At 43.4% G+C, this 13,203-nt stretch overlaps 1 protein-coding gene across 4 annotated transcripts in view; it reads left to right on the top strand.

Moving 5' to 3' along the window:
- SLC12A7 (solute carrier family 12 member 7) overlaps window positions 1-13,203 on the top strand; it is a 165,859-nt gene that overhangs the window by 67,106 nt on the left and 85,550 nt on the right. The gene's annotated exons all lie outside the window — the stretch shown is intronic.

Genomic DNA, 13,203 nt, shown 5'->3' with positions numbered 1-13,203 from the left:
GTTTGGTCCGTAACTCATTCGTAAGTCGGGGACCGGCTGTAATCATATATATAGTAGCCCAGTGTCTGAGAGTCTGTATTGCCGAAATGCTGGCTGTTCCCTCTGGGCGGCGCTGTTGCCTGAAATGCTGGCTGTTCTCTCTGGGCGGTCCGTGTTGCATGGGGAGTTTGGGGCCCAAACGGCTGCTTGCTCCCCCATGGTAGCCTGGCTGAGTGGCGCAGAAGTCAGCCGAGCGCCACAGCGGGAAGAGAAGGGAAGGAGGGCGGGGCGGTGATGTGCAGTGTGACAGCGGCTCCAGGCCCCGCTCTCCTTCACCTCCTGCAATGGCGCTTGACTGACTTCTGCGCCACTCAGCCAGGCTGCCACATGGGAGCAAGTGGCGCAAGCGACCATTTGGGCTCCACGCTCCCTATGCAACACGAGGAGCGCAGAGCCCAAAAGGCTATTTGGGCTCTGTAGTCCCCTGAGTGAGAGGCAGGAAGGGGAGGAGAAGAGGAAGAGAGAGACAGAGAGAGAGAGGCAAGAGGCGGAGGAGAGCTGAGAGAGGTGGGGGGAGGCAATAGGAGGAGGGGGGAGAGAGAGAGAGAGACCGGAGGCTCAGGAGAGAAGACTGACATGGAGGAGAGACCTGAAAATCCCGTCTTATGACAGGCTAATTGGCTAGTCATATATATACTAGCCCAATGTCTGAGAGTCTGTAACGCTGAAATGCTGGCTGTTCCCTCTGGGTGGTGCTGTTGCTGAAATGCTGGCTGCTCCCTCTGGGCGGCACTGTTGCTGAAATGCTGGCTGTTCCCTCTGGGTGGCCCGTGCTGCCTGAGGAGTGCGGGGCCGAAACGGCCACATGCGCCGCTTGCTCCCCCATGGCGGCCCGGCTGAGCAGCACAGAAGTCAGCTGAGCACCACAGCGGGAGGGGAAGGGGGGCGGGGTGGTGATGTACATGGCTAGGGGGCAGGGCCTGGATGAGCATGCATCCCCGATGGAGACAGAGGAGAGTAGAGGAGACAGAGAGGAAGTGGAGGAAAGCGAAGAGAGAGTGAGAGGCAGGAGGGGGAGAAGAGAGAGAGATGGAGAGACAGGCAGGATCATAGAATCATAGAGTACTAAGCCTGGAAGGGACCTCATGAGGTCAAGTCCAGTCCCCTGTCCCCATGGCAGGAGGTGGAGGAGAGCTGAGAGGGGGGGGGGGAGGCAGTAGGAGAGAGAGAGAGAGAGAGAGAGAGAGAGAGAGCGAGAGACCGGAGGCTGTCAGCCGGCGGTCAGGGCAGTGTATGTGTGTGTGTTACACCCGAGTCTTCAACTGCTGGGACACAAGGTCCCGTCACAGCGGGCAGCCTAGGGAGGCTGATGGGCGCCCCGAGGAGTTTAACGTCCGTGTCTTTAACCGCTAGGATCGGGATCCCTTTGCGGCGGGCAGCCAACAGGCCGACAGATGCCCCAGAGTTTATAGGAAGAGCTTATTACATCTCGGATTTTAACTGCTAGGATACAGGATCACTTCGCAGCGGGCAGCCTAGGGAAGGCTGAGAGATGCCCCACGGATCTGTCCTCTGGAAGCGACATGATCGAAACGCCCCAGCTCTCCCTATATCTGTCCCTTATGACCAGCTAGAATTCTTTGTAACAGAACCAAGCACAATTTAAGCTACTGAAGGAGTCAGGTTAAAGCTTAAACAGTTACAGGTTTATTAAAGAAGCTTATAAATCATATGGTTACAATGGCTATTGCTCTATTTCTTAACTGCTAGCAAATACAGATCTTAAATGGTTACAAAGAAAAAGGAAAATAGAAAATAATGGTACTAAGTGACAGCTTAATCTTTAAAGAGCTCTATTCTATGCATGCAGTAAAAACAAAAGGACACATATGGGTACAATTTTTACCCCCTTCTGCATCGCTCGGTTTCAGTGTGTCAGGCCAGGATCGATCCCACAATTCCTCAGACAAAATACGAGGTGGGCGTCCCTGTGGACCTCGGGGCAATGCACCTAACCCGACCAGCAGGAAAAGGGTGGATTGGCACTCAAAGTGAGTGTGCTGCTGGGCTCATCTTTATACCCATGGGGTCACATATTTCTCTTTCTTATCTGTGATGCCAAATGGTGCTGGTCCGTCTTTGTGATGCCAGTTCTTACAAGGGAGTTGTGAACTTAATTTACACTTGCAAGAGAGATAACTAAATTGGGAGTATTGGACATTCTTTTCTCCATGGGAGATTCCTCTCCCAGGGATGACTGTGTGTGATCGTATCAATATAGGTGCCAGTCAGGGCAGTTCTCGCAGCCTCGAGGTCAGTTTATTGCCTTGATCGCTCCTTCTCATATCTATGTTTTCAGCTTACCCAGGGTCAGATGAGCCAGCATATCCGGGCCTCTTGTCAAGGCTTCAAAGACTATGCTGATTTTATTGCTCCTTCTCTGCCCTGTACGCAGGCACCTCAGAGTGGCAAGCAAGATGGATGTGACAGATGGGTGGCCTGTCTGGCTACAGAGGCTCAGGAGAGAAGAGCGAGATAGAAAGGGAATAGGACGTGGAGGAGAGACCCGGAAATCCTGTCTTATGACGGACTATTGGCTAGTCTGTAAAGAATAGGGATGTTAGCTATTGGGTATTTGAATTGTCCAGTAACTGCATGAATTCTTATTGGTTATTTGGCTATTCTATAGTCCCTGGGGGTGGGCAGCCAGTGCACTCAGGCCCCACTCCTGGACAGCATGAAGAACCATAGCTCAGCTGCTGAGAAATTTAAAATCAATATGTGTAAGGCATCATTGTACACTTTTTATTATATGCGTTTAAAACTTTTTATTTGTGTGTCAAGAAACTTCTTCAGTTTACAGCTAATATTAAAAATGGCATTGGTATGGGTTTGTTCTAATAGACTCCAACCAATTGAATAAATGAGTCTGGCCATCTCTAGCCCCCTCAGCATTCTTTTATACAACATAACCTGTGATTTGTCTCTGTACAATCCTCCATTTGAATCATTTGGTGTCTCTCAAAATCTGATTGAAGTCCAGAGTCTCAAACAAAACTTGAGTCAATGGTATATTTGTTTATTCAATTCCTACAACTTCAACCTATAATGACTCTTCATTAGATGCTTGACTGCAGGTGTTATCAAGTAACTTTTAGGTGCTTCCATCTTCAATGAAAAGGCCTATTTCAATGGTTCTTCCTGTTTTACACAACTGTTCCACAAAGCTTTCTCAGCCAATAGTTTATGGCCAACACTTCAAAAGTCTTTTAGTCTCCCTCCATAAGGAGGGAGTTCTATGTAAGGGCATAGAAAAATGGACACACTAACATCCTTAGTTTTGTATTATTTTTATATCTTGTATTTCCTGAATCAGTTCTCTTAACAGAATAAAAACCCAAATCAAAACAAGTTATATGATCAAAAACAAGTTATATGATCAAAAGGTGTGTGTGTGTGTGTGTGTGTGTGTGTGTGTGTGTGTGTGTGTGTGTAAAAGCCATAGACGACTTCTTCCAAAAACAAGGTGAAATAAATCCTGCTGTGTTTCCTTACTGGGCGTAAAAGCTGAAATTCTGGGCAGAATGAATAACTGTGAAGACAATGAACTAGTCAATCTTGTATAACATGGTTTACTCCTGGGTCACTTGATTTCTTGTTCACATGCAAATCTACCTTTTCTTTAATAGCAGGCAAAGCGTTATTAATTAGTAAATCCACATATTGAGAAGATTGTAATCTCTGTGCATGTTAGTGCCATTCCAAGGCAGCTGGTAATCTTCCATGACAGGCACGAAGAGATTCATCCTTTTCTTGTCTGACATTTGCTAACTGTAGCTTCAGGGGATAGCTGAGTTAGTCTGTACTGCGCAATTCCTGCTATTCTAAAACATCAAAAAATTACCAGTTAAAACCAAAATATGTTTACAGTGTAACCTGGCATCATGCCCTAATTTATTTTTAATTTGCCTCTGAACTGTTTCACTTCACTCGTTTTCCTAAGCTGTATTATTATCAAACCAATATTCAGGCCCCCAAACCTATTCTGTACTTACATTTTAGCACATTTCTATTTAACATAAACAAATATCATCTCTATGTGCTACACTGGGCATCAATCAACCAACCAGTCAGTCAGTTAGTCAATCTAATCAATCAATCAATCTCAATCTCTTTACAGTTTCAGGTGTTGAAGGGGATTATAATGGCCTATACAGTGGCTGGTTCAGTTCTGCAATTGAGGGCTTGTTTACACTGGCAAGTTACTGTGCTGCAACCCTCCTCCTGTGCAGCAAGTTACAGATTTGTAAAGTGCCAGTGTAAACAGGCTCCCAGGGCTGTTTGCTCCCCTCGCGGAGGCAGTTTACCTAGACCTCTGGTGCCGTGACCTCTCTGCCATGGCAGTGCTTTAAATTCAGCAGTTTAATCAAAGCTTAAATCTCCTGAAAATTCCTGTAGATGTCATAAGTTATAATAGACTCACCTTGAAGTATGAACACTCAGTACATTCTGATTTCTCCAAGATGCAGTGTTAATAATTAGCTACATAATTAACTTCCCAAAAAAATGTTCAGAATTTTTTAGAATTGAATAAAATAAGTTTGAGTTTACAGAGCAAGCTGTTTTACAGATACTACAAATGAACTGACTTTTCATCTGCCTTATTTTTCAAATTGTCATATCTCAAATATGCCTTGTTCCATTAAGTTATACCAGGGTTGCCAAGTGTCTGGTTTTCACCCAGACAGTCCGGTATTTGCGGGCTCCGTCCGGTAAAAAAAAACAGGAAATACCGGACATGTGCAATGTCTGATATTTCCTGTTTCCCTGGGACGGAAGCCCGGTGAGGACAATTTTCCCTTGCTGCATCTGGCAGGGGCGGGAGAGTGAGGAGCGTGGCAGAGTCTAGCAAAGCGGAAGCAGGAGGGGGCTGTTGCCAGGTACCACACTAGGGAGGTGCCGGGCTGGAGTGGGAGCGGAGTGCATGCTGCTCTGGCCCACGTGACCAGCAGAGACCGGAAGCGGGCCACGTGATGCCTCCTTCTCTCTACAATGCGAGTTGTGGTGGCGGGGCGGCAGGAGCAGCCACTTTAAAACTCAGATTGTTCCTCTGTGCCTGGCTCTGCAGGGGAGATTTGATTGGAACAGGGGCTCCTGACCCTGGAGATGCCTGCCTGAGGAGGAGAGAGGATTGCACTGGGATGGAGGGATGCTAGGGGGGCCTGGCTCTGAGGCAGGGGTGAGTGCATTGGAATGGAGAGACTGGGGGAGCCTGGCTCGGCGGCGGCGGGGGGGGGGGGGCATTGGTGGTTAGTGTGTGGTCCCAAACTGAAGGGAGTGGTGCAACTTTTGCTTAACAACTTTGGCTCCCCCATTTTTTCCCCTCAACATAAATTTTTCCCGGTGCTTGCTCTTTTTTTGGGGGGTGGTAGGTGTTCAGTATTTTTTTGTTGAACCATCTGGCAACCCTATAGCCTCTTAAATCATACCCCTTTCCTCTAAGCCATCACACGCTTTTCCACTTGAACATGTTTTTTTGAAATGATCTGAAGAAACATAAGTCAAAATTAGGTTTATATAGGAGACCCTTACAGTCTGTAGAATTGCTATTCACAATTTTGCATATTCTTGGCTCTCTTCTGTTCTCAAGCCTTGCCCGTTTCTGCCACTGTCCTGCCCTCTCCCCACTATTGCATCCCATCTGCTGGCCTCAGAGAGGCGTGCAACCATAGGGATTACCGAATGGTGAGGGTTTCCTGTAATAGGAAATGAATTCAGTTTTAAATTTGGAGATGCTACTGCAGAGTAAAAACATTCACATGCCTGTCTGTTTTAGATGGATCCATGCAAGCAAGTGCAAGGCCTGGCACAATTTTACATTGAGGGCATAGTTTCTTACCAGTACGGAAAATGACTTGAATAGAAAGATTATGGAAATTCTCCCCCACTCCCAACAGTGCTTTGTACTGCATATTTACCTAGGCACAGAAGATGTGTTTTTGGAGTCTCTTGAGAAATGATTTATTGAAATAACACAAAGGATTGTGGGCTTAACAAGATCTTGTCCATCAAATCAAATCTCTGTAATCTCTGGAAATGTTTTACAACCTTCTGAATAGCTATAAGATTTATCTCCTTAATAGGAGGAATGTACATCAAAGCAAACTAGATCAGACTTTATAACTGTATCTTAAAAATATTTGGTGTCTTTTAACACAGTTTGAATTTTTGACATATAACTTCAGCAATGTGCATTTGATTTGAATGCAATGGTATCAATATTTATGTTGTGTGTATTATAATTTCATTTCAAATGTTTTGGATGAAACATAAAATCAGTGTCATGACTATTTCTAGTCTCTTTCTTTCTTAGCCCAAAAGCATAATGTTAACCTGTACTACTTAGACAAATTTCAAATCAAGATATTGGGTTTAAAATTCCTTTTATGTCAAAAAGTGCCACAGGATCAAGGCCTTGATTTTGTTTAATCTAAATGATTTAAAATAAAATACAGGTCAGTATATTTATTTTCTCAAGTGTTCAAATAATGTGTCAGGCCTGTTGTTTCTTATGTTTAAATTGTAACTTATTTATGACCTTCCCTGTTTATGCATGTGGTCAGCAGAAGTCCTCTGGGAAGAGCTTATCTTATCTATTGCCATTTGTTTGAGTCTCTCTGTATCCTCCCTAAAACTTCTTGTGTCTATATGTCTCTGCTTTACAACCCTTGGTGATTATAGCTCTTGTTAGGAACATTCCTGAGGTGGAGTTCCTTTCTCAGCAGCAGAACATTCTTTTTCTGGTGAAATTCCTGAGTTTTACTCACGGCACGTTTAGTATGGGGGTGGTATGGGTTCCACGTCTGCACAGACTTCTAAACTGATTGTGGAGTTGTGGCTTTTTGAGCATCTAGTAAGGTGTTTGTAAGTAATTACAAATGATCATTCACGTTTTTCTGATTAAATTCATCCTCCAGATGATTTACCTCATAATTGTTTTTGGCTTTGTAAAGTTGGCCGTTTAAGCATTGAGTGTGAGCGTGTAAGGAAACAGTCATTGGGTTCCCTAGTGTGATTTGTTGGTCTGTAATAGATACCAACTAGTGCCACATTTTGCTCTTTGTGTTAGGTCAGTGGTTCCCAACCTTTTTTTATACTGCAGACCAGCAAACCCATTTACAAACTTTTGGTGGACCCGTAACATTTTACAGGAAGCCCCCGCTTTACTACGGCCTGATTTATGGCCCCCCCCCATACTTACGACCTTTTCCATAAGTGTGGAAGAGGCCGAAATCCCCTGACTTATGTCCTCGGCCCCACATTTACGATGGCGTACGACGCCTGTCATAAATGCGGGCTCAAGTTATGATGCCCCCGTCTTGCAAGTCTATCCCTGGAGCCAATCGCGTCGCAAATCGGGGGCAGCCTGTAGTTGCACATTAATTATGCAAATAGTGAATATACAAATATGCAAATAAAATGTTACCTGTACGCTTAGCACCAACCCAGGTCCTTGTTCCCCAGTGCCTAACACCCTCTGACCCCCAACCCTGTGCCCATGACCTTTGACCCTTTAACCTCTGAGCCCTCCAGTCCATGCCAACACCCTCTTGCCCCATGACCCCACTACACCCTCACCCAACACCCCTTTGCCCCCTCATACCACCCCCACACTCACTGGGGTGAGGCTTCCCCCCTCTAGGGATGGTGACCATTACTGCCATAGGCTCCCCCCTCCTTCACGCCTCCTCCCCTCCCCAAGCACATCTGACTCCAGTCAGCAGAAAGATTCCCATGGAGTTGGATTCCCTGTTTTGCCACAAACTTCCGGAGAGTTCTTTGTTAAGTCACTTAGGGTACAATTTTCACAAAAGACTGAGGCACTTAGGAGCCTCCAACCCACTGATTCTCAGTGACTTACACTCCTCAGTCACTTCCGTGCTTGTGAACATGTGGCGGAGGGGAGGAGGTGGTGGAGCCCCAGCCAGGCTGCCATGTTACCTGGGTGAGAGGTGGGAAGAGGGAGGCAGGCGCCTCCTGCTCTGTCTCTTCCTGCCGTTGCCTCAGCCCAAGCGGTGCTGCCTTCCAAAATCGCTGCTGGCGAGCAAAATCTCTAGCAGCTGCTGCAGCCCAGCAGCCAGCAGTTCACGGACTGGCACCGGTCCATGGACTGGCAGATAGGAATTTCTGTGTTAGGTCATTGATCCATAAGCATTCAAGATAATTTTCTTCAATGTTATCGGTGATGCTATTTTTGACATACAGTAAAACTCCATTGGTCCGGCATCCAATGCTCCAGCACTCCTGATAGTCCAGCACCATCGGGAACCAGGAAGTGCTCCGGGCAGCCGGACAATTGGAGCTGCTTTGCGCCCAGCTTCCCCATTCAGCCACTGCTGAAACTGACCAGCAGCTGAATCGGGGAAGCCGGGGACAGAGCAGCTGGGGTGCTGCCGGGTTTGTCCTGTAGCACCGCCCCTCAGCGCTGTGGGACCAACCCGGCAGCACCCCAGCTGCTCTGTCCCAGGCATCCCCAAGAGCAGCTGGGGTGCTGCCGAGTTGGTCTTGCAGCACCGAGGGGCAGCGCTATCGGACCAACCCAGCAGCACCTCTGCTGCTCTGCCACAGGAGTCCCCGATTCAGCTGCTGCTGAAACTGACCAGCAGCAGCTGAATCGGGGATGCCTGGGGCAGAGCCGGACTATCGGAAGGGGGGGCTATGAGGGGTCTGGGGTGGCATCCCCCCCACCCCATCCCAGAACCCTCATAGCCCCCCCCCTTCTGATAGTCCGGCATATCTGATAATCCGGCACCTCTGGGTCCTAAAGGTGCCGGATTATCGGAAGTTTACTGTAGTGTGCCACTGTCCCTTCCCCTTCTCTTATGTCTTCTCAATCCTTCCTAAATAGGTTATAACCATTGATTTTAACATTCCGTGTGACTCATCCTGCCCAGTTTCAGTGATACTAATTAGGTTGAATTTATTCTACTAAATGACCAATTCCTCGTGTTTGTTAGATACATCTGGCATTGATATGTAGGCAATTAAAGAATTTCTTCTGTCAAGGCTTTAGGTTCATACACTGTTTATTCTCATAATCTCAATATTGTTTGAAGCACTCAATCTCTTTTTATATGTCCCTTTTGCTATTAGTTTAACAAACTCCTGACTTTTTTTAGCCAGCCTGGCCCCAAGGAGATTGGCCTCTTTTCTACTGAGGTGGAGGCCTTCTAAATTATTAAGTCCCCATTTTCCATAAAGTAGGAGCACAGAACTAATGTACGCCACCTGACATTACTTACCTAGCCAGATCTCACTTCCAGAAACTTCTGTCTTCTGTCTTCCTTTGTTCATGGAACTGGAAGGATTTCAGAGAAGATTGCTTGGGTAGTCTGCTTCTTCAGCACATTTCCAACTTCTCTCTTGTCATCTATTGTCTGTGAGATACCCCACGATGCCATGTCATTAGTGCCAATATGAACCATCAGTAATGGATCCTTGCCCATCATCTTCAGATGCCTATCCAGTCTTCAAGTGATATGTGGTGTCTTGACTCCGGGAAGGCAGTGTACTGTCTTGTTGTCTGTCTGTCCATGGCAGAATGTTCTGGGTTTTTTTCTGATTCTTGAATCTCCAGAAAAGTTCTGTGGTATTTTTGGGTGAATGAAAAGCTCTTCGTAGAGTAGAAAACTCCTTGTAAAGTGATTTTTCTTGTTGTTGAGCCACTACCCACATATGTGAGCCAAATGTCTCTTAGTTTTCCATCTGAACTTGTGGTTTCTGTACATTAAGAGAATTTTGTGCAAAATATTGAAATTTTTGCGTACAGTATTTTAAAATTCTGCAAATTTTAGTTGTCAGAACGACACAGTATAATCAAGCCAGTTTCAATTATTTTGGTAATGTATTTTAAAAATATCAAGATAGCAAGTATGTTTGTAACAATGCAGGCAAAAATATTCTGGTAATTTAAAAAAAATAGATTACTTACTAGGTATATTAACACAAAACTGAGAGTAGTTCATTTAATTTGCAATACAGAACTGTATTTCTTGCTCCTGTCATAAGCAGTATTAGGGGGAATGAGAGGAGACAGAGGAGATGAGTGAGAGGAAAGGAACCTGGAGTGAACCAGGAGGGTGGGAGAAGTATAGAACAATGTTTTTTGGGGAGAAGAGGCAGAATCGTTAAGGAGTTGGGGGTGCTTCTCTGTGCAGACCCTGGCTGAGCCCAAGATTCTCCCATTCAGTCAGGTATAACTCCTTCGTCCCCACACTGCCATCCCATGTGTCTCTGCAGCCTCCTTCTCCATTCCCGTGTGTCCCTGAAGACCCTCCCCTCCTATCTCCATGTGGCTTTAGACTCCCACTCCTATCCAGTGCTTGGTTTAATGCTGTCACATGCTCTGTGACACCCCCCAAGCATCCCTATGTGACCCATTCTGTCTGTCCTATTCTGATTCTGCGGGCAGGTGTTGTGATGAACTTCTACTCCAGGGGAAATTTGCACCACAGTGCATGCACAGAGTATCCTTTCCCCCAGAAAATACATTCTATTCATGAAGTACTACAGTTCCATCTTTTGCCTACTAGAGGCAGCAGTGGCGCCAGAACAACAGACTGAGTTTATGCTGTTGGCTTTTCTGGTGTGTCAGGCTAGGTCTACACTGCAATTCTATTTCGGGATAATTCCAGTATCCGGAAATAGCTATTCTGTGTCTTTTGAGCATGCCTATTATTTCAAAATATAATGGAGTCGCTATTCCAACATCCCTGTGAATCTCATTCTACGAGGAGTAAGGGACGTTTCAGAATAGCGATTTATTTTGAAATAAGTGCTGTGTAGACAGTGCCAAATTTTGAAATAAGATATTTTGGAATTAACTCAAAACAAGCTATGCAATGTGTGTAGCTCAAATTACATAACTTATTTTGAACTCTGGATGCAGTGTAGATGCACCCACAGTGGCCTTCGGTAGATGAAAGCAGAACTGCAGAACTTCTTGGATAGATTGTCTCTTTTGTGGAGAAGAAAATCTTCAGGACTCATGAATTCTGCATGTGTTCAGTGACAGAGAATTCCCACAAGAGTAACTCTTCAAAATTACAGCACTGATTGATTTTTCAGAGTATTTACTGGTAAATACATTGGTTTAGAAATTAATATTAATTAAAAATGGCTCAAAAGAAATATACTTCTCTTTTTCATCTGACATTTTATTCTTGTTAGCTGTGTTTGTTTTGGGTGAGGGAGGAGTGTCAGCTCAGTTGTCTTTCTAGACAAAAGTTGTCCGAATGCAAGTCTTGAGCAGATCTGATCTCACAAATGTGTTTCTAAAAAGATATTTTTAGCACTAATGGTCAGTTTTCAAATTATTCTTCATAAATGAAAAATCTTCTTTCAGCAGAGATTGAAGAACAATGTTCTCTTCGGAGAATTCATGAAAGACTGCCCTATTTAAAAATAGTGGTCATCTGCATGAGACTGAGGTCACAATCTGCATTTAGACAGGATGCCCTTCTCAAAATAGCCAGTATTTTCCATTGTTCTCAGTGAGACAGAGGTCATTGCCTGCCGTTGGTGAAGATGGCCACTGCCTCCATTCTCGTGATCCTCAATGTTTGATTATGAAGAATAACAGCAACAAATTACCATCAACTGCAGTTAGAGTCTACACTTGAATGACAAAGCCTAAAAGATAAATTGTGAAAAGTTATTAAAGGTGGTTTTTATAGATCTTGATATAATTAGAAATCTCATAGTGAAGCATTCCCTTTTAAATTTCTTGTTTACTATTCATACATGAACTTTTTAATAATTAAAAAGCCCAGGGAATTCCCAAAGTTACATTAATGGAATTATATTTGAGAGTACGTATAAGTAATTTAGGGTAAAATACATTGTAGAGATGTTGTTCCTATAAAACTAAAAGAATTTTTTGCCTTAAATACTGATACATACTTTTAATCTTAAATACATTATAATATAAGTTATATTCAGTACTGGGATGATGCTTCTTTTGCAAGTTACCTTAACATTTGAAATAGTAATTAAGCAACGAGGCATTGGAAAAGAAGCATGTTCATTTTTTTCCTTTTACAGCTTTTACATTTGTACTGACAAATCATTCTATATGTATCTCAGTGTCCTGTTAAAAGATAAAGATAACTCATCTAATCTGCACAAATCACAGTGTTTTTCTAATATTGAAGGCTGAGAACTGGCAACTCACTTAATTTGTAAGCTATAACCCAAGATGTGTGCACTCATGTGTTCAGTTTTTCTCCCTCAAACAAAAAAAAAAAAGATTTTTTTTAATGGAAAAATTATTTTTTAATTGAAAAAAATCTGTTGATAATTTTTACTTGATTTTTTTTTTAACACAGACGATTATGGTCTTTTCTACAACAGAAAGAAGATCTAGTAAAAAAACTTAATTTTAGAAAATTTTAACTGCTACAGTAAATTTTTTAAGCACATTGCCATCTTTCAAAGGAAATTACAAGTGTGTATTAATCCTTTGGGACCACTTCTATTATTCATGAGTTATGAGCAGCAGTCAAGGTAGTAAAGTATTATTGATTTTTAATCTAATAAGAACTGAAAGTACAACTTATCTGTTCATTAAAACTTGGAGATTTAACTTGAGCCCATAGTGTAATATAGTTTTATATGTAGGAATACAATTAAACAATTTACAAGCAATTAAAATAGAAATATTTGTAGTACAAGTTATTACATATATTTTTAAAATGTCAATTACTCTTTTTTTTTTAAAAAAAGAGGAAGACATGTTACTTAAAAGTCCCTGAAAACTGACGAGATTAATCTACATGGTTGGAGACTTTAATTAGGTCCCCTGTCGAATGCTTGGTAGAAAAGGATTACAATGCAGGATGAAAACAAAGGAAAAATGACTCATGGTTTTGAAAATATTGTGTTGTTACTAGATTACAGAGAAGAATTACATGAAAATGAAAGATACTATATTTTGTGATCTGATAGTCATAAATGTTGGTTCAGAATAGATCTACTTTTTACATATAGAAATAATTTACAGAACATTCTTGCATTTGTGCTGGGTCATGTACCTATCTTGAGTATTATTATCAGGCAAGGGAGTTTGAAACAAAACAAAAGAAGCTTAATAACACTTTACTGCAGTGCCAACTGTCCCTAAGGCATATGATTTCTTTTCTGACAAGTCACTGAAAAGCAATATAT

Source organism: Pelodiscus sinensis, chromosome 2 (genome assembly GCF_049634645.1).
Source record: "Pelodiscus sinensis isolate JC-2024 chromosome 2, ASM4963464v1, whole genome shotgun sequence".
Classification (NCBI taxonomy): Eukaryota; Metazoa; Chordata; order Testudines; family Trionychidae; genus Pelodiscus; species Pelodiscus sinensis.
Note: the sequence above shows the minus strand (reverse complement) of the source record. Positions and strands in the feature narration are given on the sequence as shown.